Source organism: Arachis ipaensis, chromosome B10 (assembly GCF_000816755.2).
Source record: "Arachis ipaensis cultivar K30076 chromosome B10, Araip1.1, whole genome shotgun sequence".
NCBI classification, from domain to species: domain Eukaryota; kingdom Viridiplantae; phylum Streptophyta; class Magnoliopsida; order Fabales; family Fabaceae; genus Arachis; species Arachis ipaensis.
Window position 1 is genome coordinate 112,118,096 of NC_029794.2, and position 24,340 is coordinate 112,142,435.

At 34.7% G+C, this 24,340-nt stretch overlaps 2 long non-coding RNA genes across 2 annotated transcripts; both read left to right on the forward strand.

The window, feature by feature from the left end:
* LOC110268017 lies at positions 498–14,623 on the forward strand. The gene is made up of 3 exons (XR_002356023.1): positions 498–1,306; positions 2,334–2,539; positions 14,370–14,623. It is a non-coding gene; the product is annotated as an uncharacterized LOC110268017 (long non-coding RNA).
* LOC110267773 lies at positions 22,727–23,334 on the forward strand. Its single transcript, XR_002355683.1, has 2 exons — positions 22,727–22,945; positions 23,032–23,334. It is a non-coding gene; the product is annotated as an uncharacterized LOC110267773 (long non-coding RNA).

The following is a 24,340-nucleotide window of genomic DNA, read 5'->3' on the forward strand; positions in this document are numbered from 1 at the left end:
ACTTAATTTAAAATAGATATAAATATTATATATAGGAATATTACCAAACAACTAATTATTTATTTTTATAATTTTCTTATGAAAATAATATTTTGTCTAACAAGATGCCCCAAAGATTTCTCACTTGAAGATATGCAATGATTGAAAGTGAGAAAACTTAGTTGTTTATTGACATTTTTTTATTTTTGATATTGAGAGTCAATTGACATTTTAGACACATCCGCTTGACAGATTAAATGCCTACTAGTAATAGACTTAACAGAATTTCTAAGTCTATAAAATTTTTTACATTAATAGTTGAACTGTCAATGGGGTCTATTCTTTTGTATGAAAATTTTAAGTGTGTCAAATAATATCTGTTCTAATTTTGGCACATTAAATGTGTATCAATTGACCCTTATTTTGACCTTTAATATTTCAGTTAAGAGTTTTTTGACACACACTTTCATTGTTTTAATTGACACAATTTTTTTTTAACTTCAGAGATAACAGAACCAACGCCTCACAACCTCTTCCAGTCCAGCCGAACCAGCCCCTCCCAGTCCCGCCGAACCAGCGCCTCGCATCCCCTCCCAGCAGCGCCTCCTAACCCCTTCCAGCAGCGCGAACCGGCGAACCCATTAGCAACGTTCAGCCCCTCCCAGATGATTGTTCATTTATTTGTTGCTGATTTTTGTTGATTGTTGTATTTTTACTCCAATTTAGTTTCGATATGTACATTCACTGGGTTGTTCATACTGAAATTGCTGTTCATACTGAATTACTGAAACTACTTCTGGGTTGTTCATACTGAATTACTGAAATTGCTGTACTGTTTGCTGTTCATACTGAAATTATTGTTCTGTTTGTTGTTATCCGATAATATCTGAAAACTTGATCTGAAACTGCTTCTGATTTATTATTATTATTATTAGTTATTTTAGAAAAATAAAAAATAATTTTGAACTGATTTAGTATGATTTATTACTTTTGTTTCCAATTTTATATATACAGGGAATTGGTTTGTTAGCAGCAGGACAAAGCAGCACAATTACAGGAACATATGCAAGACAATTCATAACTAAAGGGTTTTTGAAGTTAAATATAAAGAAATTGGTAAGGTCATTGATTACTAGAAGTTGTGCTATTGTTTGAACAATGATAGCTGCTAATGTTTTTAATACATCAGAGAGTTCATTGGATACTATGAATGAATGGCACAATGTGGTTCAGTCAATTCAAATTCCTTTTGCACTCATTCCACTTCTTATATTGGTGTCTAAAGAAGAGGTCATGGGTACTTTTTAAAATAGGCCTTATTGTAGAGGTAAGCTTTGTTTGCATTCTAACTTTTGTAGAATTGATTTTAATGTATACTATGATTATGTTTGGTAATTCGTCTAAAAGTGATTTCTTTCTTCCAGAAAATAAATTATTCTAAATATATCATGTTATGACTTTGTGAAGTAGTATAGTAGTATTTTTTTGAATTGATTGAAAAAACCGAACAAACTGAATTAAACCAAATCGATTTTAATTGGTTTGGTTTGGTTCGGATGACTTCGATAAAAAAAATCGAACCAAACCGAACCGTAATTTAATTAGACGATCGGATCAGATGACTTTTTCACTCAAAAACCGAACCAAACCACACCGCGAACATCCCTAATCTCTCATTGAAATTCTTATCCACTCTCTCTCTAGATGATATAGAACGAGAACGAACATTTAACGCGCCTATCAACTACAAAAGCACGAACCTCTCGTCGCTTATCATTGTAATCATCTCTTTTTCATTCTGAATTTTCTCTTTAATAGATTTTTAGATCGACACCTATTTTTTATTGTTGATTCGCTACTCAATCAATTTTTATTTGTTAAACTGAATTGGATAGATCAAAATTTGATGCTATTACTAAAAATTGTTAGATTCATCACCGTGTAACATCCGTTTGAAGTCCAAGTATTTACATTGTTTCAATGTTATTGATGTGCTATAGCGTAATGGTGTTGGTGTGTTATTTATTAGTGTTGTTTTTCTGTAGTATGGTTCTGAAGTATGAACTCTTTTAACCTCTTCTATGGTTGGGTGTTGCAAACTGCTCTTATAAAAAAAATTGGATTGTTTCGTTGCTTATTGATTGGTATGTGTGTTTGATACTTTGCTTGGTGCTCATAGCTTCATTTTCACTATTATTTATAGCCAAATGGCTTGCATATTGCATGCAGTAGTCTTGGCCACAAATTATGATATCTGAGGATTAAAATATTATGAACAACTATCCATATTATTTCATTATTATTTTTAACTTTTAGTGGGAATGATCGAAGAATATCATAGTAAATTAATGCAGGTCACGTTTTTAACATTATTTTGAAAATGAGTGGAGAAGAAAAGTTGCTGCCCCTTCAAAATAGCGAAAGAATCATTTGATTTGAATGAGTACCCAAAAGCTTGAATAGCATGAGAGTCGGTGAAAGAGCCAACAAAGATATCCTCTTGCACTCATCCTGATGGCATTGCCGAAGAAATGTAGAGAGAGGAATCAACAACTTCGAGGTATCATGCCAAAGGATAATTTTAAGAAGAAAAATATTAGGAGATTAAGGTTTGGTAAAGATTTTATTTTTTAAAGTTTATAAAAATTAATTTTTAAAAGATGATTTTTTTTTAAAAATAGTAGTATTTATATTTAGTCAAACACACTTAGTTTGATAAAGCTTTTACTTTTCAAAAGTAGCTTATGAAAACTAATTTTTAAAAGTTAGCTTTTTAAAAGTTGTAGCATATGCATGTATTTGGTAAATTAAATTAACAATGACTTTTAATAAGCACAAACAACAAGCATATTTGGTAAAATAATTTTTAAAATTTAAAAAAATTATAATAGACATAAATATAAGTATTAAATTTAAAAATTAATTAACATATGAAGTTATATTAAATTTTTAAATTTTGAAAAGTATAAGCTAATTTTAAAAAGCTCAGTTTAAATGTTTTTAAAAGTATTCTAATCTTTTAAAAGCTGCAAACATAAATATATGGTCTTTTTATTTATCAAATATAAAATAAAAAATTTGAACTTTTAAAAAACACAAGTATTTCGTCAAAAATTTTTATCAAACCAAGACTAAGTAGTACTTTTCATCAATAATAGTTAATATTTTTGCAAATACTGTGTTTTTATATTATTATAGTTTAAGCGGGGAATTTAAGAGAGGCCAGTAGTAGTTTTGATTCCTCCGAAATGTGAAACTCCTGCATCCTATTATAATAAATGCATTATATGGAATATAATGAAGCTTAACATTTTAGTGGTAGTAAAAAGAATTGGTATAAGAGTAAATGGTAAAATTTATTTTTAAAACATAATGTGTTTTTTAAATTAGTTTTTAAAAGACTTTTTTAGTTAAATTTATCTTTTAATAATTTTAAGTTAATTTCATTAGTTTTTTTTTTTGTCATTTTTATTGTTGACAATGTTAAAATTTACTGATGTGACACATTAATTGATAATATACTGACTATATTACATATTTAATTGTCTTAATTGGCTGCTAACATAGTAAATTTATAAAATTATACCAAACTAATCCCAAATTGAGAGGCTCTTGAGGCATTGGAATTTCTTAATTTAGAATTAATTTAATTTAATTTTATAAACTTATCATCATGTTAGCAGCCAATTAGAACTATGAGGTGTGTACTGTGTTGTCACGTCACATGTCATATCATTAAACTCTTACACTATCAGTAACGAAAGTGACAGGAAGACTAATGTGACTAACCTAAAATTTTTGAATAACAAATTTGATCAAAAAAAATTTTGGATATCAATTTGGAGAACGGATAATCTTTCAAGAACGAATTTGACCATTTACTTATCACTAAACTTATACTAGGGTGCAAACCTATCCTAACTACAAGAAATTCGTCGGATATCGTCGGATTTACCGGCAAATTTTCTAGATAAATTTGACTGTATAAAATTTGCCAGAAAATGCTTACAGTTGGATTTTTCTAGTCCGACGCTAATTTTCGTCGGAATTAGATGTGGAATATAGGGGTAGGATGAAAAAATATATAGATAGTTACCGTCGGATTAATCCGAGGGTAACGTTGGCACCATGTTGTTGTGCACATTCACACCATTTTACTGTCGGATTTATCTGACGAAACATTTTTTTGGAGATTTTTAAAAAAAAATCTATTGGCTGTTACTGTCGGTAAATTCTGACAGTAATGCCGACAGAAATAATTTTTTTTTAAGACACAATTGTTTTCTGTCCATTTAAAGCTTGACCTGATGACAAACATAATTAATATAATGCTTTAAACTTGAAGTGAAATATCAAACAAACAACGTAAAAGTATGGAATGATATATGGTAATTGATATATCTAAAACAATGTTAATTACAATATCTTCTTGTCAATGTTTGGTAAAGAATTATACATATCATAAAACTATATTTAAAGTAACCCTATCTAGATTCATCATCTTTTTTCTTTGGTTCATCATCCTCTTCTTTTGAGGTTGTTTCCTGATCATTGAATTCGTCTTCCTCCTCTTCGTCCACGTCGACCCCATCTTCTTCAAGATCATTGTCCTGTTGTGGTAGTGCGTCGCCCTGTAATCCAAGGTCAATGATATCATCATCCAAAATAGTAGAGCTAAAGGTAATTGGTTCACTAGTATCAACTACCATTTTCAAAGGGGTTAGGTCATCAATCTAGTAAACTTCCTGACCCTCTGTCCTATCATAAGACTCGATGCGGCCTCTTGCCTTAGTGTTAACCATAACCACCCAACTAGACTTGCATGAACCCGGATAAGGCAAAAAATACACCTGTCGTGCATTTTGAGGTAGAATAAAAGGATCGTAGTGCCTATATTTCCTGATTATATTAACTTCAGTAATATCGTAGTCCTTGTGCTTTCATGTTCCTTGTCACGACCTTGGATCATGTCATTCACATTTAAACACGCACACCTTGTACATAGTGCGACAGAAATACTCTAACTTAATTATGTTGTGCAACACACTAAACTAATCAGAGTGACCCTGCCTGAATCCCTACGAATCCAAATTACGGTGTTGTCAGTTTTCTTCCTTATCAGTTTCCTGTCCATGACTGTGAGATCATTAAGGCTAAGTTTGGTAGCACATAACTCCCTAAAGAACTCACTTATTTCTGTAAGGAATTTTCAGATGTTGGTTGGAAGTTTTCTAAACGTGACTGGAAGCAAAGACTCCATGAAAACATTACAATCATGGCTCTTCAACCTAGCAAGCCTACCTTGTGACACGTTTGCACACCTGCTCAAGTTAGAGGCGTAACCATCAGGAAACCTCAATCCCCTAACCCACCTATAAACATTTTGCCTCTGTTCCTTTGCTAGAGCGAACACCACCTTTGGTTTAGCCCATCGCACATTATCAAGTCTCCTTAAGTTCAGATCTGGCCGCCTGCAAATGTCCATCAAGTCTAACTGTGCGTTATCGTTATTCTTTGTTTGCACATCATCCATTACTGTGTGCAAGATATTATCGAACATGTTTTTCTTAATGTGTATCAAATCAAGACAATGTCAAATCAAGTTGTCTCTCCAATAAGGCAACTCTAAGAATATACTCTGTTTAGTCCAATTATGCTTCTTGCCATATTTCAGAGGTCTCAAAGCTGCCCAGTTTTCGACGTTCTTTGGAATTCTACTGACACGATGCCAAACTTGCTTAGTACTCAAATTTCTGGGTGCCTCTTTGTGTTCAATTGTATTCTTTTTGAACGAGTACCAGTTGCACCAAAAAAGATGATTATAGTCGAAAAAACTTCGATGGCAATTAAATCACAAAATCTTACCGCCCTTTAGCAACCAAAATGCCTTCATATCCTCCATATAAATGGGGCATGCCATTCTGCCCTAAGTAGACCAACCTGACAACATGCCGTATGCAAGAAAGTCATTAGTGGTCCACATCAAGGCAGCCCGTAGTTAAAATTTTGTCTTCGTCGAAATATCATACGTTTCTACACCATCAATCCACAACTCCTTTAACTCATCCACCAAGGACTGCAAGAAGACATCTATTTTGGCCTTTGGATTGTTAGGACGAGGTATGATGCAAGTTAGGAACATGTATAGATCTTTCATGCATATTTCATGATTCAGGTTATAAGGTGTCACGACTACAGGCCAACACGAGTACGAGTTACCGAAATTAGAGTTTGGTGCGAACCTGTCAGAACACAAAGCTAATCTAACATTTCTAAGCTCGCTGGAAAATGTAGGATGTACCCGATCAAAATGCTTCCAGGCTTCGTCGTGTGACGGATGCGTCATAGTTCCATCATCTCTCTTGTTGTTACTATGCGAGGTCATGTGAGGGACCGAACTCGTCGATGCATATAATCGTTTCAACCTAGGGATCAACGCAAGTAGTGCATTCGTTTCATTGGAACTCTCTTTAACCAGCATTTACTAATATGTTCTCTCTCGACTTGGAACTTCGATGATTTACAGAATCTATATTCAGTTAGGTCTGCATCTCCTTGTAATACAACATGCACCCATTCAAACAACAATCAATTTTCAATGACTTTAGACCCAATTTCGAAACTAACTTCTTTGCTTCGTAGTGCGATGTCAGAGGTTCCAACAGGTACCAGTTCATTGCAAAAAGTGGCCCATTTATCAAAAAGCTCTTCACATAATTTGACTCCGACTTAATAGTCATCATTCTAACACATGCAGACAACTCTGAATGAATACTTCCCTCAAACAATGGTCTCGCAACAAATTCTAATAGATGATAAAATATCTTTGCCTCTGGGTTAGGATCTTGTTCAGCTTTTTCTTGCTCCGTAACACCTCTTGCATCAAACACCATCTCGTTGTATCTTTGTTGGTTACCCTCCCAAGTTATGTCTTCGATGTTTAGTTCTCTTTCGACCCGAACCCTCATTGATCGACAATCAGGCCTATTGAAATTCAAGCTAGACCTGTTAATTCCCTGTTTGTCGACTTCTCCATGCTCCGTCCACATTTAACACCCATCTTTGAACTTGTTACGGTAAAGGTGAAGTGTTATATCCGCAGGTCCTAACCACTTAGTCAGCCGACACTTTTCACACAGACACCTAAATACCCCTTTAAACCTATACGGTTCCATGCTGAACACATGCCCAAGTAACGCGTCAACTCCCTCAAAGAATTCAGGTTTTAATCTCCCCATATACCGTTGTCTCTATCATACATCCACAAACAATGACTTGGAATTATTTTGAATCACACACCCTAGAATTCAACGAACAAGACAAAATTATTAAAGTAATACCAAAATTATTAGAATCTTTTGCAAACCAAACAAGTTTTAAAACAAATCGCACGAAATTTTGGCAGAAGTTCCCTTTAACTTAGAGACATCCATCAAATAAATATAACAATTTTCACAAAAGAAACAACTACAAGCATGTATTAGAACAAACACAAATTCAATAACATATCAAATCATAACTGTTCTAATGCGCAACCCCTTATAACTCCACAATTTCTAGCAAACAAGGGTTTCAAGAAGGTGTCTCTATGCGACCTTCTCCCACTTCCGTCCTAAAACTCTATCCTAGGAAAAGTAAGTCGAACATAAAACTTAAACAATTGATTATAGTTAGAGATAGAAAACCTACCTGAAACACGATACATAGAATACGGAAGAAGCAAAATCTAATTATTCTCAGAGAAATAGCACTGTTCTAATGAAAAAGAAAACTTATTAAACTCACGTGAAACTAATTTAATTCAACAAACTACACAAAGTCGAACACTGTTAATCTCACCCTACCTAACCTACATTAACTTAATTATAATTTCTATTTACGTTAAATTAACATAAGAAATCCTAATCATAAACTGTATTACCCTATTTTAATCAATAATTTGATAATAAAGTACATAATAAAACTCTACTCACAACAAAATCTGAGAAAACTAAAAACCACAAACCAAACTCTAACCACAAACTCTATTACCATAATTTAGTCAACAATTTGGTAAAATACCTAACAAAATTCTAAAGTCACAAAAAATATGAAAAACGGCAAAAAAATATATACTAAATCCTAATCAAAACTTCATTGTACTAATTTAATCAATAATTTCGTAAACTATTTACCAAAAAATCTTAAACTCTAAAAAACTTAATAAAATTAAAAAACTATACCAAACTTACCTTTGATCGTGGCAGCAAGATGCTGGAACAGTGGTGATACCAGTAGTGATGGCGACATCGACGACAGTGGCTACCACGAATTACGGTAGTGTTCCAAACCTCCCTAGCCGTGACCAACAGCTCTAGGGGCGACAACATCCAGCAGTGGTGGCACCAGAGGCTTTGGAGGTGATGGCGACGCCAGCAACACCTCCTCCGACGGTAGAGCACAAGAGGAGAGAGAGAGCCAGAGGGAAGAGAGAGAGAGAGAGAGAGAGAGAGAGAGAGAGAGAGAGCAGAGAGAGTGAACTCGGACAAATGAGGGAGGAAGGGTTCGCGTTTGAATCTTATAACACGTTACTATCGGATTTACCGTCGGATTACTCCAACAGTAAATTGGTGCAACGCAGTGTTTCATTAAATCTATTTGCCGTCAGCTTTAGCCAACGATACATTCACCAGTAACTTTGGCGCCAACAAAATCATATTTCGCGCCACTAATCACAGTCGGAACTAGCATCGAAATGTAAAATGACTAAGATCATCATGGAACGGAAAAATGAGGGAGATGAGGACAAGGGTAGAATGGTAACATCATATATGTTTTTGAACGAGTGCAATCAAGGAAATTCAAAACAGCATCAAATACAAATGATAACGGGTTCCTTCAGAATTAATAGAATTAATGGTGAGGCTGATTGCGTGGGATTTGATAATTATGGGAAGGTTGATTTGGAAAGAACAAAAATGGATATATGTATTGATGAGGGAAGTGGGACCAAAAGAGTAGAGGTAAGTGTACAAGGCTGGAAAGGTGTGGGTTTGGGCTCTAATAATTCTGAGGCCCACGCACAAGGTACCAAGTCCTGTCTTCTATTGGGTCATAGGGAAAATGAGCTAGTAAAAGAGAAGCGGATGGGCTGGGCAATAATGCCACAGGAGACCAGTTAGGGACATGGATCGGGTCAGGGGCTGGTCAGGGGAGTCGGTTCGAGCCGGGCGGATCCCTCCATGAACTCTGCTGGGCTTTGCGAATTGGGCTGCTCACTTCAGCGCTCCCCAATCCTTACTCACGCCGCATTGCAGGAAAGCCTCCTGCATCCTGATTCTGCGACGCGTCTTGGGGGCCAACTTAGAGGCAACTGTGGTATCTGGTGCAGTTTTCTATGAAGAAGAAGAAGATATCATGGCGATTTTACAAAGTCATAATGAAGCTATGGCGGCAAAAATAAAGATGGCAAAACAAAAGGAGAAAGCAAGGAGGAGTAGGCCCAAGCAACATAAAAAGGTGTGTAAAATTTCATTTAAAAGATTTATAGTTGTTGGAATATTAGAGGTTTAGGAGGGGATGGAAAGTTGAGTATGGTAAAAGAGTTGAAAAAGAAGTTTAAGTTGAATATGCTAGGATTAATTGAAACTAAGAGGGAGGTAGTGACCAAATTTGATGTTGCTCGAGTATGGGGATGTGACACGGTAGGCTGGGAATATGTGGAATCAGTAGGAGCCTCTGGCGGTTTATTATTAATGTGGGATGATGTGCTATTTAAACGGTTAAACTGCTATAAAGGAGATGGTTGGCTTTGTGTGCAAGGAGTGCTGAAAAAAAATAACGTTAACTGTGCATTCTGTTTAGTGTATGGCGCACATGTCCGGAGTGAGAAACAGATGATGTGGGAGGAGTTGAGCTATATTGCGGGTCTATGTCAGGTTCCATTTTGTTTCATAGGAGATTTCAACGAGATACTAAAGTTGGAGGAAAGAAAAGGCACAGCTAGTATACCGGCATCTGCAGAAGACTTTAAGGAATGGGTACAGGATTTACAGCTAGTGGATTTACCGCTTACTGATCGAAAATTCAAATGGTTTCGAGGTCGTTCCTGTAGCCGCATAGATAGGGTTCTTGTCAGTGTGGAGTGGCTTGAGGAGTTCCCAGATACTCGTTTGAGAAGAGGACCTAGAATGCTATCAGATCATTGCCCGTTGATTCTAGAAGATGCGAGGTTTAGTGCGGATCCAAGACCGTTCCGAAGCTTAGACTCCTGGTTTACACATGAAGGATTTCTAAGGATGGTGAAGGATGAGTGGAGAAAATTAGGTGATGAACAGTTTACTGGTAAGCTGAAGGCCTTAGCGGTTCCACTGAGGAGATGGCACAAGGACAATTTTGGGGACATTGACAACATGATAAATAAGTTCGAGGAAGAAATTATGAAGATTGATGACATGGTTAGTGTTGGTAGTCATGATGGAACATTGGAGGCTAGACGGAAGGCTCTTGTGACTTGTTGTGCGAAGTGGTATGCCAGAAACGAGATTCATTGGAAGCAGATGTCTCGATCTCAACATGCTAGAGATATGGACAAGAACACTAGATACTTCCATAACCTAGCATTGGATAGAAGAAGGAACAACAGAATCGACTCCCTGGTAATTAATGGCAGAGTGGTGAGGAACCAGGCCAGAATAAAAATTGCAATTATAGGATTTTATAAAAAACTATATCGACAGGAGTATTATCCGAGGGTTGGAATCCGTGATGGGTTGGTAAGGCAGATTAATGAGGAGGAGGCAGGGGAGTTAGAGGTAATGCCATCGCCTGAGGAAGTACGTGAGGCAGTATGGGATTGTGGTTCCAGTAAAGCGCCAGGTATTGATGGCTACAATATGAATTTCATAAAGAAATGTTGGGGTGAGATTAGCCAAGAGTTTACTGCAGCTGTTTTGGGTTTTTTCCAAAGTGCGAAGCTACAAACAGATGCTAACGTAACATGGGTGGCGCTAGCTCCAAAATTTGTGGAAGCTAAGGAAATTAAAGACTTAAGGCCAATTAGTATGGTTGGCTGTGTCTATAAGGTGATATCCAAAGTCTTGGTGAGAAGAATGCGGTAAATAATACCAGGTTTAGTGGGAGAGACTCATTCTGCGTTTATAAAGGGTCACAAAATACACGATGGTGTACTCATTGCTTGTGAGACGGTCCAATGGTTGAAGTTGCGTAAAAAGCAGGCAGCAATTATCAAACTAGATTTTCAGAAAGCCTACGACAGAGTGAGATGGAGCTTTGTGGATATGGTACTCCAAAAGATGGGTTTTGGTCTTAGATGGAGGGCATGGGTGAAGGAATGTGTGACCACAGCGTCTATGTCAGTGTTGATTAATGGATCACCATCCAAGCCGTTCAGGATGGAGAGAGGTCTGAGACAAGGAGATCCGCTGTCTCCTTTTCTGTTCGTTCTAGTTGTCGACGTCTTGCATAGGATGGTGGGCGAGGCAGTCAGGAATGGCCGCATCTCTCCACTGTTGGTGGGTAGGGACAACATAGAATTGTCGCATCTCCAATTTGCAGACGACACAATTTTATTTTGCCCACAAGATACGGAAATAATATTGAACTATAAGAGGCTTTTACGTTGTTTCGAGTGGATGTCTGGCCTGAGTATTAACTTTGACAAGTCAAATCTGATTTTGGTTAACTGCAAGCAAGAATGGGTGACGAATATGTATGGTTTGTTGGGATGCGCCGAAGCTACTTTACCTATCAGGTATTTAGGAATCTCTTTAGGCGCGAACCCCCGGCTCGTGAAGACCTGGAAACCGATCATAGACAAGGTGGAAGATAAGCCTAGTTTGTGGAAAGCCAAGTCCCTCAACAAAGCTGGCAAGCTGGTTCTCATAAAATCGGTCCTAAATAGTCTGCCGGTTTACTACTTAAACTTGTACAAAATACCAAAAGCGGTGGCAGAAAAGATAATCGGGCTACAGAGAAGGTTTTTGTGGAGTAAAGAAGATGGAAATAACAGTATACCACTTGTGAAATGGGAGATGGTGCAAGCCCCAAAAAAGTTAAGCGGTTTAGGGGTGGGGGATGCGTTAAGGAATACGGCGCTTCTGTTCAAGTGGTGGTGGCGTTTTTCGAATGAAGATTGTCCGCTGTGGAAGAAGGTTGTATGTTCTTGTAATCTTTTGAACCCTTCTGTAATGATGTCAAAACAGGAATTACTGTTAAGGGGTGGCCCGTGGAAAGATATTTGTCAGCTTAATATTAAAGAGTCACATGCGAGAGATATGATGATCAGTGGATTGGCTATGGAGGTGGAAAATAGCATACGTATTCATTTCTGGGAGGATGATTGGCTACAAAGTGGTCTGTTGAAAGATAGTTTTCCGAGACTCTTCTCTGTTTCAAATTAACAAGGATATATCGTAGGGGATTGTGGGTTTTGGGATGGGATAGAATGGGTGTGGAACTTTCAGTGGAGGAGAGAGTTATTCCAATGGGAACTTGAGTTGCTCAATCAACTTTATGACCGGTTGTGACTAGTAAGAATGTCGCCTAGTAGAGATGATACAATTGTATGAAAATTTGATAAAACATGTATCTATTCTACAAAATCTTTTGTGCAGGTGCTACAGAACGAGATTCTCCCAGAAGACATCACAAGCTACAGCTTTACTAGTGCCATTTAGAGAGGATTGGTTCCTCCAAGAGTAGAGCTCTCTGCGTGGTTTGTCCTAATAGGCAGGATCAACACTAAAGAGAAGCTGAGTAAGCTAGGAATCATACATCATAGCAATAACATTTGTGTTTTGTGTAAAAAAGAAATAGAATTTGTGCACCATTTGTTTTTTGGTTGTGAATTTACTTGGCAGGTGTGGTGTGCTTGGTTGACGGGTACAGACAGAGCTTGAGCTATTCCGGAGACTGTCAAAGAACTGTTTGAGAGTTGGATTGAAGTGCCTGGTCGTAATTCTAAGAGAAAGAGGTGGCTGATAGGATTCTGTGCGGTTATCTGGAACATTTGGTTAGAAAGAAACAGCAGAATCTTCCAGAGATTAGAGACAAGTGTTGATGGAATCAAGAATAAGTCATTTCTGAGTTATAAGGAATGGTGTGGTGTAGATCCGTTTGGTTGTTGATGGCAATGTCGGAGATGACAATGGATTCTACCGCATAGTCGGTCCTAAATATCTTTTACATATTACATTTGAAAATATGTTTGGTTGCAAAGTATTAACTCAAATAGATCTGCTATACATCCAAGTCTTATTGTCATCCAAGTCCAACTTAGTAGGCCTAACATTAACAAAAATCACTCTCATTAAAAGAGCATGTAACACACACCCGAAACTCGAAACAAACGTTACCTCTCGTTTCGCGCTCTAATATGAAAAACCGTTCATATCTCCTATTCAAAATTGCAACAAAGACATTTGAAATCTCCCTCAAAATCTCTCAAAAATCTTTCAAATTCTTTGCGAAAAACTACAGGAAAATCTGGTGCTGCATTTGAGATCATCAATAAAAAATACAGAAATAGAACAACAAAAATTCCTCAAGGTCCTGATAAAACTACTTGGTCATTATGTTCAATTTTCTCCTTCGCATTTCTTGCATTTCTACTAGTTCGGTTTAGGGTTTAGTGGATCGAGTTTGTTCATTTAGTAGATCGAGTTTATTTGATTCAATTTTTTCTTATTTTTCTCTATAACTAGGGCATCGAATGAGACTTTAGTAGTTGTGATGCATTTTAATTGAGGTTCATTTAGTTTCTCTTCATTAAATAATTTTGGTTCATTAAGTAATTTCAATTCATTTCTTAGTTTAATTGAGGTTCATTTGATTTTGTTTCGCTTGAATTTACTGAACTTGTTCATGTATGCTTGTTTATTTAGTTATAGCTCTGATATTTGTTAGTTGTATACACTTGAATAATTTATAATAAGATACAATTTCCCTTCCGATACATGTGTTGGTTGTGCTTTTTTTATCACTCATTAATCATTACTCTAATCGTATTTTGTCAAGGGATATGTTTAGTACTTTGTAACTATTTTTGTTCTCTTTTTTAATGAATGATAGGATATAAAGTTTTTCTTTTTCACTGCAATATTTTGCTAACATCTTTATTGGTTCTGATTTTTTCTGGTACTATCATTAAATAATTTCGATTCATTTCTTAATTTATTTGAAGTTCATTTGGATCCAGAAATAAATTCAATGTATTTTTATTGATGATTGAGTATTTTTGACTGTTTTTTCAAATCTGAGCTAATTTCGGTTTATTTGTGAATTAACTGAAGTTCACTTGATACTGTTGTTAAGTATTGACCAAATTTTTAAACATAGTTGATCCTGTACTTTTAAATTAATACATATTAATAAATTTCTTTTAATTGTAGGAATAAATTGATGCTTTCAAGCATGAATATGGTCCAATTATTCTCTTGGACAAGATAAATAAATTGAAAGACAGTAATTGAGAGATCTGAAGGCATAAGAATCTCAAAGTCATCCGCTAACCTCTCAAGTCTTTTCTGTAGATTATCATCGGGGACATAAAAGTAAATAGGTTCAATCTTATAAATTGTAATGAATTTCTATTGATATTCTTGAACACTATTTTGTAAAGAATTGTAAGAGGCAAACACTTCTTTGACTCTTTGTAAATGTTAATATATATATATATATATATATATATTTGAAAAAAAAATTTTAAATTTTTTTTGATTTATTTGTTAAAAATGTCTAGGATATATGGAGATCATATTAATTTGAATGAATCTATGTTCACACTGAATAGATTGAATGTATTTATCAAACATCATCAGCAACGGCAAAAATACAAATGAATTAGACACAAATGAACCGAAATCTATTCTAATAAACATCTAAATTATTTACCACAATACAATTGCAGAAACTAATTAAAAAAACTAAAAAGTAACTATTCAATAAAACATAACACAAATAAAAACTTAACCCTCATTTTTATCAAAAGAAAAAATATTATATAAGTAAAACATAAATGAAGCGAAATTTATTTTACTAAACAGCGAAACTTCTATCATAGTGCATCATATTCTCTTTAGGATAATTCATATCCTATTCATGATAATGGCTAGAGTTTGACTAAATCATCGATCCACCATTTAAAAGGTTAAAAAAAAGTAAATCATATATTAGCGAATGTACTAACATGCACAAACACATTTTTGCCTAATCAAAAGAAAATCAATGTTACCTCACTTAGAGCTACCTTTTTACTTTTTCTTTGATGCATTTGCGATCATTTTTTCCATATTCGATCCCAATCTATTTTTGGGATGTCCTCTTATTCTAACACGTAAGAGACTTTGAAGGTCGTTAACATCATTCACTACTAGAAAACTAGTTATTACAGACAGATATTTCCGACGGATTTATCCCACGGAAATACAGACAAAATTTCAGAGGGATTTTTTGTCGGAAAATAAAAAAAATGAATTAGTATAAATTACAGATGGAAACAAAAATTCGTCGATAAGTCTGTCGGAAAAATTAATTTTTTTCGTGGGAAATGGTTACAGACGGATTTTTCTGTCTGTAATTAAATGGACAAAACGGTGTGTTTTGTTAAATTATTACAGACGGAATTTAAAAAAATTCGTCGGTAATATTGCCTTAAACCTAAACTCTACTTCTATACCCTCGAGCTCCACAATTACACTCCAAACGAGTTTCACAATCAGCTTCATACTCCATTCACACTCCAAATCTTGCTCCTCAGCGCCGCATTCTTCCATCACCGCTGTTCCATAACCACAATCATCCACCGCATTCTTCCATCATCAACACCTTTGGGACTTCCATCACTCTTGTCGTTATCAATCATCACTCTCGGTAAACCTAACTCTACTTTTATGAGTATAAATTTTAATCCTCCTTCAGTGACATTTTCTTTTCTTCAAACCCAACATCGATGGTGAGTTTTTGAATTTTCTACTATATTTTCTTCTAGTTAGTTTAATTGCTGCTTGATTTCATTTCCGATTTAGGATTAAGCTAGGGTTTGCTTTTGATTTTGTGATTTATTTGTTTGCTGTGATGAACTTTTTATCTAATCAAAGCATTTCGAATGATGCAAGTAAGCTATTTGATGAAAATCCTCAGAATGGTGTTTTGGTACTACGTATGTATACCCTTCCTTGCTCACATCATTTTCTAATTATTCTTTTTTATTTTTCTTCACTCTGTACTACTACTCAGCCTTACCTTTTCATTTTAAATAACAAAATAAATCAACAATTTCTTTATATATATATATATATATAGTGAAAGTGAAGGCTGGGAAGAAGAGAAAGAAGTGTTTGTTTGAAATTGGGGGTGGTTGGTGGGTTGAATAATAATAATAATAATAATAATAATAATAATAATAATAATAATAATAATGTTGAAAGGAAAAAAGGGTGTGTTAATGAGGTTGTGGAAGCAGAGGGGAGCATAATAGCAGATCTAATAGAAAAAGAAGAAATTTATTCTAGATAATGTTATCCAACTCAATGTGGTATAAAGTTCATTTTTTAATTCAGCCAAGCAGAAGAGAATACATGGTCTGATGTCGAAGTTTTGAGGTTAGCAGCTGCAGTAGAATCAAATTCAGTACATCCAGTTGGGAAAGCTATTGTGGATGCTACTCAGAAAGTTAATTGTACTAACGCTAAGGTTCTTCTTTCTCTATTCAACTTCCCCATCCTGACATCAAGTGTTCTCATTGCTTTATTCTGTGACGAACTTTACTTCTTTTCTCTCATCATATCACCCACTGTTCTTTGGTCTCTTCTTGCTCATACAAATCACATGACACTTTTGTTTACATGAGCTGATAAATTGAATATATTCTAATACATCATTTTGGTGTAGTATTAAATATCATATCATTAGCTTTAATTGTTATAGTATCTTTTATTTATTTATTTAAATTATTGATTAGTTTATCATATTAATAAAATGTATTTTACATAAATAATGGAAATAAATAAACAAAATTATTTGAAAATTAAAATAAAAAGATAATATCATTGTTATATTTGCCGACCCTACTCTTTACTATATTACCTAGTTTATCTATACATCTGAGTGTGTATGTGTCAGAAAGAGAATGATATCATAGTTTATAATACTGGTGGATTTTTGGCTTTCCCACTACTAGAAAACTGGTTATTACAGACGGATATTTTCAATGAATTTATCCCACGGAAATACAGACGAAATTTCAGAGGGATTTTTTGTCGAAAAACAAAAAAAATAAATTAGTATAAATTACAGACGGAAAAGAAAATCCGTCGATAATTCTGTCGAAAAAATTAATATTTTTCGTGAGAAATGGTTACAGACAGAAAATCCGTCTATAATTAAATACAAAAAATTGCTGCATTTTATTAAATTATTACAGACGGAAAATCCATCAGTAATTTAAAATTTTTTCGTCGAAAATGTTTGATATTCGCGTTTATGATCCTTTGTGCCCGAGCTCGTTCATTCGCAGCACCAAATCAAAGGAGCTAAACCTAGCATTCCCCCCTCCGTTGACAAGCTTCTTCTTCTCCTTCCCTCACCTACAGCACCACCGCCGGCCACCCTAACCGCCGCAGCTACCTTCTCCTTCTTCTCCTCTTTTTTAAACACTGAACCAGTAGAACACAGCCCCTCTCTCTCTCGTTCTTTCTCGTTCGCAGAACAAAGCAACCTCAAGCTCCACCACCACCGCCCCTCAAGCTCGCATATCTTCTCAGCGCTACAGCCATCATCTCCTCCAATCAATGTCGCGGCTACCTTTGCGCAAGCCCTAGCTCCGTGGCGACCAAAATCGGTTCCTCCGTCAGTCGCGGTTCCACCTCTCTCTTTCCCCCTGTTCGAACCGTAGAGACCAGGTTTTGGTTTTAAAATTCTTTTAATTTCTGTTGAGTTCAATTAATTTTGTTTAGTTAGTTTGATTTTACTAATTACTTTAGTTAGATTTGTTTTCTGATTATTAGATTTTTAGGTTGTTAAAATAGGATTAGATTAGGTTTTGATTCTGAATAGCTGAGAAATAGGATTAGATTAGGTTTTCTGTTTTCACTTTCCTTTCTTGCTAGGGTTGGTACCTAGTAGCAGGTAGGTTTCTACTTTCTACTGATTCAGGTAAAGACCTTGAAGGCTTTGAAAGAGGAATATATTGTTCACTGATTTAGGTAAAGACCTTGAAGGCTTTAAAGTATTTTTTCTACTTTCTACTGCAGAATTTTTTTAAATTAATAAAAGAAGAATATATTGTTCACTGATTCAGGTAAAGTCTTCACAGCTATATATACTTTTCCACCTACACCTTTTCCACCTGTTTCTTTCAGAGGCAAGTGTTAATGTAGCCATAGCACGCAGATAGGTTCCCCAATTCTATCCATTTTATTATTTAGTTAAAAAGAAGTAAAAGATCTTATCTATTGATTATGTTGTCTTTAACTTGTTGATCTGCAGATACATTATGATCACCAAGTGCTTCTTGATTATCTAATTTCAAAGAATACTGGAATAAGTTGTGCTAAATATCTTTTAAGGTATTTTAAATTTTGTCGTCAATCACATTACTTTCTCTTTCCTTGGTTTTAAATAAAATAGTTGGAAAAGGTTTTATAATTATAGGTATGGTTCATGTAGCTCTGTGTTGTACTAAACTATCTTCTTCTAACAACAACAACTAAGGATCTTCTATTTTATTGAGTTCTTTATTCCTTCTGCATGCAGAATCTTTGTTGCCACTTGGAATGTAGCAAGGAAGTCACCTCCAAGTTATTTGAACCTTGAAGATTGGCTTCACACCTCTCCACCCGCTGATATCTATGTTCTTGGGTAAATTACTAATGCCGATTGTATAGTGTGCAAGTCATCTTTTGTTCTGCAACATTTCTTGCTGAGAAATTTTTTGCATTTTCTTTTTGGCCTCAAGTTTCAAGAAATTGTACCTCTTATTGCTGGTAACATTTTGGGAACATAAGACAATGGCCCTGCAAGGAAATGGCTTGCTCTTATTAGGAAGACCCTTAAGCTTGTTGGTTGAATGCTTGAAATAATATTTATTTGCATTTTCAAAATGGGGATCATATTTATCCTGTCTTCCTCATGAATTTTTTCCCCTAGCAAATGTAGAATAATAATTCTTTTGTTTAAACTTGAACTGGTTTCTAATTTCATTATGGTTTTCTCAGTTTCTTCTCTTACCAGGGCTCAAATTTGTTCATAGGATATATCGGGGATTCTCGAGCAGTGATGGGATCCAAGGACAGCAATGACTCCATGGTGGCAATTCAGTTGACCATTGATTTGAAGCCCGATTTGCCAAGTTTGTTATTTGCATCAAAATTCATACTATCTCTTTGTTCCATGTATGATTTTCGCATCAGAATTCATCCTTATGCCTTGATGAGGTAACCACTCAATAGTTTGTTAGCACTTAGCAGTGGAATCTTTCCATGTCTCCTCCGAATGTAACTGATTATGATTCTTTCCAGGTCTGGGATGTTTTAAGCAATGAAAAGGTGGTTGAGATAGTATCTTCGGCACCAACACGGTCATCAGCTGCAAGGATTCTGGTAGATGCTGCAGCCCGGGAGTGGAAACTTAAGTATCCGACTTCAAAGATGGACGATTGCGCTGTGGTCTGCCTATTTTTGGATGGTAAAATGGACACAGAATCCGACTATGACGAACAAGGCTTCTCTTCTGCAACCCTTCAGAGCAATCATTCTAGCCAACTACTCTGATATCATATCAATATTCTGCAGTGCACAACGTTTAAATACCCTAGGTGATGAGTCTAAATTGCTTCCTCTTTAGTGACAGGTAATTTATTTCATTCTAGCCAACTACTCTGCTAATTAGGAGAACTGAGTGATTTTCTATGTCTAGGCAAAGATTTCCTACTTAAAGTGACTCTTTCTGCTGTCTTTTTATTTTATCCTGCTGTCTAGGCAAAGATGGTGTTTCTGATATTGTTTCTGCAGCAAAGGTTGCTGCAGTGGCACATCCATTAGCTGAAAAAGCTGAAGAGATTGCTTCCAATATCAGTTACCATGCTCAGTTCAGTCCTCATTTTTCCTGTCTCAAGTTTGAGCTAGAGCAAGCTTACTATGCCACTGCTGAGAGTGTTCGAGATCGTCTCATAAGGGTAAGATTATGATGCACAAATACTTCATTTTTTTTATTCTATGTGGATATGCATCAAATACTATTGGCAAAAAATTTTGAACTTGTGTGACTGATTTTTTGTATACTTGTCATGTATTGTACTATGTTGTATTCGATACTCTGAATTTGTATTTCTACAACATTCTTGGAATTTGGATGTCTATATTGTTATGGTAGTCTATAGTGTGTCATTCATAGAGTACAGTATGATCTTCCTATGTGCTATTCATATTCATATACTTAATGACAAAAAATGTTGATTTCTCATATATGTATCTTAGTAGTAATTTTGGTCAACTTCATATTGAAAGGTAGATACTTCTGTGTGTGCCCATGCATGTGTAAGTGAATTTGTGGACCTGATTTGAAATCTCAATTCAGTAGTTTACTTTATTTTTCTCCATGTGAAAGCTCATTTCAGCGCATGAATCAAGGATATCCTTTGCTTAGGAGGTGGTTCTTTTGTTCATTCCTCAGTTTTCTAACTTTGGTTCTGTTGCCTCTTTCTTCTTTTTGCCTGTATTTTGGTTACAAATCATATTGATCATTTCAGGAGCATCACATTCGAACTGGTTGTGGTTCTGTGTCTGTTATAGTGTATGGGGATCCTGAGAAACCAGCTCTGATCACTTATCCAGACCTAGCACTAAAGTGATGTACATAAAGAATTATTGATTGTACTTTACTGTATTTATTACCATGAAGTTATGAAATATAATTAATCTGATTTTGTGATTGAAGTTTTCTGTTTTGTACTTGCATGTTAGTCTTTTCTATTTTCTGAACTGCAGAGTTATTAGCCAACTATCATTACTTATGTATATCTAAAAAGTGTAGCAATTTTTAAACAATGCAAGAAGATTGCTATCTTTGACAATAAAGATTAATGAAGTTTAAATTCTAAGCCATTCAACTAACAATGGGATGCATATCATATATAGATACTAATTAGATCTTAGTAATTTTCATTGAATAATTTTTTAATATGTGTTGCAATAATCAGAGCTGGTACCAGGAGGTATCAAAGCTAAAGGCAAAGTATGAGTCTCTACAAAGGACTCAGAGGTATTATTCACTTATTTCCCTTCTAATAATAATGATAATTACAATAAACACTTAAAGTTAATTACATACCTTTCAATAATAAATTAATAATATGGATATGTATGTTATAATATTAAATGATTGCTTCCACGAAGATATTTTTATATTCAAAAATTGTTAAATTGATTTCATATAGTAGTAATAATTGAATTTATTAGCAAAAATCATAATATATAAATTATATTACAAAATTTAGTTGGCAATGTAAAACACAGGCACTTGCTTGGGGAAGATCTTGGACCATTGAGCATAAAGGAGCTGCAGAATCTTGAGAAACAGCTAGAAGGTGCTTTAGCACAGGCTAGGCAGAGGAAGGTGAGTGCAAACACCTATCTATTATCTTTCATTTGCTTCTTTTTTTTTGTTCAAATTTGTTCTTTGATTGCTTTCCTTTATCTTTTTTTATATATAATTATTTGGTTACTTTTCTTTGATTGTATATATAACATGCCTGATAATAAAGGATCTAAAATTAAATCAGTGGGTTAATTAGGGTACAATCTAGTTTAACTTGATTTAACAAAGTTTTGACTGTTAAATTAAACATCATATAAGGTTGAAAAGTGAAATTAAGGGAAAGACATAAAAGTAAAGAGGAGGGGAAAATGCTTAATTACTTGGTAATGAAACATTATTATGCAAAAAATTTAAACTGCTTTTTTTTTTTTTAATTTCTTCTCACAGCACTAAGTTGATCAACACAAGCAATAAATTGTTAGAAAAATAACTGAGAAATGTCTAGCTAGTGGATATTACTCAACCTATTTGAGTTATAGGTTTTTTCATCTAATTTATGATATCTTGTTTCTTGTGTTAAACATTTAGGCTTCTTGCACTGGCTACTTCCTTTGCTAAGGGTATTAATAGTCCATATACTGTGTCTATAAAGATTAATATAAAAAAGGCTTCTTGCTAAGGGTATTAATAGTCCCTCAAACAGATTAATTATTGATTACCGATGTTTGCCATCAAAGAAAATATATATAGTTGGGCTAATAAGCTGAAGTGTTTAAGAAAAGAGCTAAGTGTAGTATGTCATGTTAGAACTTCACAGAACATATCGTGACTCCATCCAGTTAAAGCTTAATAATATGAGATGCAACCTATATATAATTTGTTAAAGAAAAAAGACCTGCATCAACATGGCATCCGTCTCAGAGAATGCCAATATAGTAGTTTGCATCTTATACTCTTAATTGTTTGCTTCAAGAGAAGGAGAAAGATCAGTGGGTTGCTTTTTATTTTGGAGCATATATACGACTATATATTGCTTCTACTACAACTTTCTTTTCGTCTCTACTACAACTTTCTTTTTGTCTCATATCTTTCTTTCTTACTTGATTTCTACATGTATCCATCATCCGTGTATTTGCTTCTCTGCTGATCTCTCATTTCTCTCTGACCTTTTTTAAAAGAAAAGAATACACCTTTATTTTTATTTTGTTTCCTACAGGGGCTTATGCTTTAAATTAACTTCTTCATTCAAAATCATCGAGTACAGGAGTATACTTTCTAGTTATTAAGAAGCACCACCAGTTATTAAGGAGACTCCTGTTCTAGTTCAAGATTCTGCAAAGATTAAAGAAGTACCACCAGGTTCTTTCTCTTTTTCTCCTATTAAATTTGCAGCCCCAAATCGGAAGTTACTGGAACTAGACCAGATGTTGAGGTGAGCTTCACTTGTGAATTTGTTACTTGAGATGAAGAATACACTGTATATAGATTATGTTGTCACTATTTTTTTATTTTTGTCAGAATTTGATACTTGGAAAATAGATGAAAAATGAAAAAATATAAGGAGGCAGAGAAGCCTGAGGCAGAGGATCAATTCATGACCCCACTGTTTGAATCAATGGACACAATAATGATGAATGGTTTCTATACAGATGAAGTTCCAATTTTAGAACCTAATTAAGCAACTTTATTGTATATTTTGACTTAATTAGAGGACAATAGTTGATGTATCAATACACTTTGTTGATGTATGGTTGTTACTTGTTATTATAATTGATGTATCAATACTTTGTTTATATTTTGAAATATATTGACTTGTTTGTTTATAGTACTTTTCTTTTAGTTTGATAATACGATGAATTTGTTTATTTTTTGAAATATTATAAATATTTGAATACAAATTAGATAAAAATTTGTATTAAATTTATATTTATTTTGTATGAAAACAAATTTATTTTGTAATTGAAAAAATAAAAAAATTATTTTACCTTACTGACGGATTTACAGACAGATTTTCTGTCTATAATCAGTGTGAAATGATTTTTCAAGGTTCAAATTACAGACGGAAAATCTATCGGAAAATCTATCTGTAATTACAGATGGAAAATTCGTCAGAAAATCCGTCTGTAATTACAGACGAAAAATCCGTCGGAAAGTTCGTCGCCTTTGGGAAATGGATAGAAAATTTACAGAGGGAAAATCCGTCGGTAAATAATTTCCAACGGGGCTTTTACAGAGGGACAAAATCTGTCGGTAATTTCGTAGGTAACCAAAAATCCGTCTGTAATAAAGACTAAATCCATCTGTAAATCTGTCTGTATTAATCCATTTTCTAGTTGTGTCCATGAGCTAATCTACCTCTAATAACAGTTGGCTAATTGCTATTGAGTTGCTATTCTCTTGTAGAGGAGAAACGACTGGGTACTTAACTTTGTTTCGTGCCCCCTTTTACTATCAGTATATGCCATCTATATGAGATTGACTTATTAATAGGCAATGTTTATTGGCTGTAAGACTCCCTGACTAATGTACTTTTGTAAAATAGAACCTTTTGGTGGTAATTTGTGAATGGCTGAAATCTGTAATTCATGTTAAATATATTGTCATAAAGGTTAGTTTCATGAGGACACACCTGTTAGCGTACTACAAATTTGCAGGTTGCAGATGGAACATTCCTTGAAGAACCTGGTTCTGGTGCAGTAGCAACTGTTGATAACAAAAATGTCTTTGTTGGGACATTGGATTGGATCACCAGGTACTGAAGTATTTGATTTTTATCATTCTCTGAAAATATACAGGGTAGGATGCACCTCAAATTTTATTTATTTTT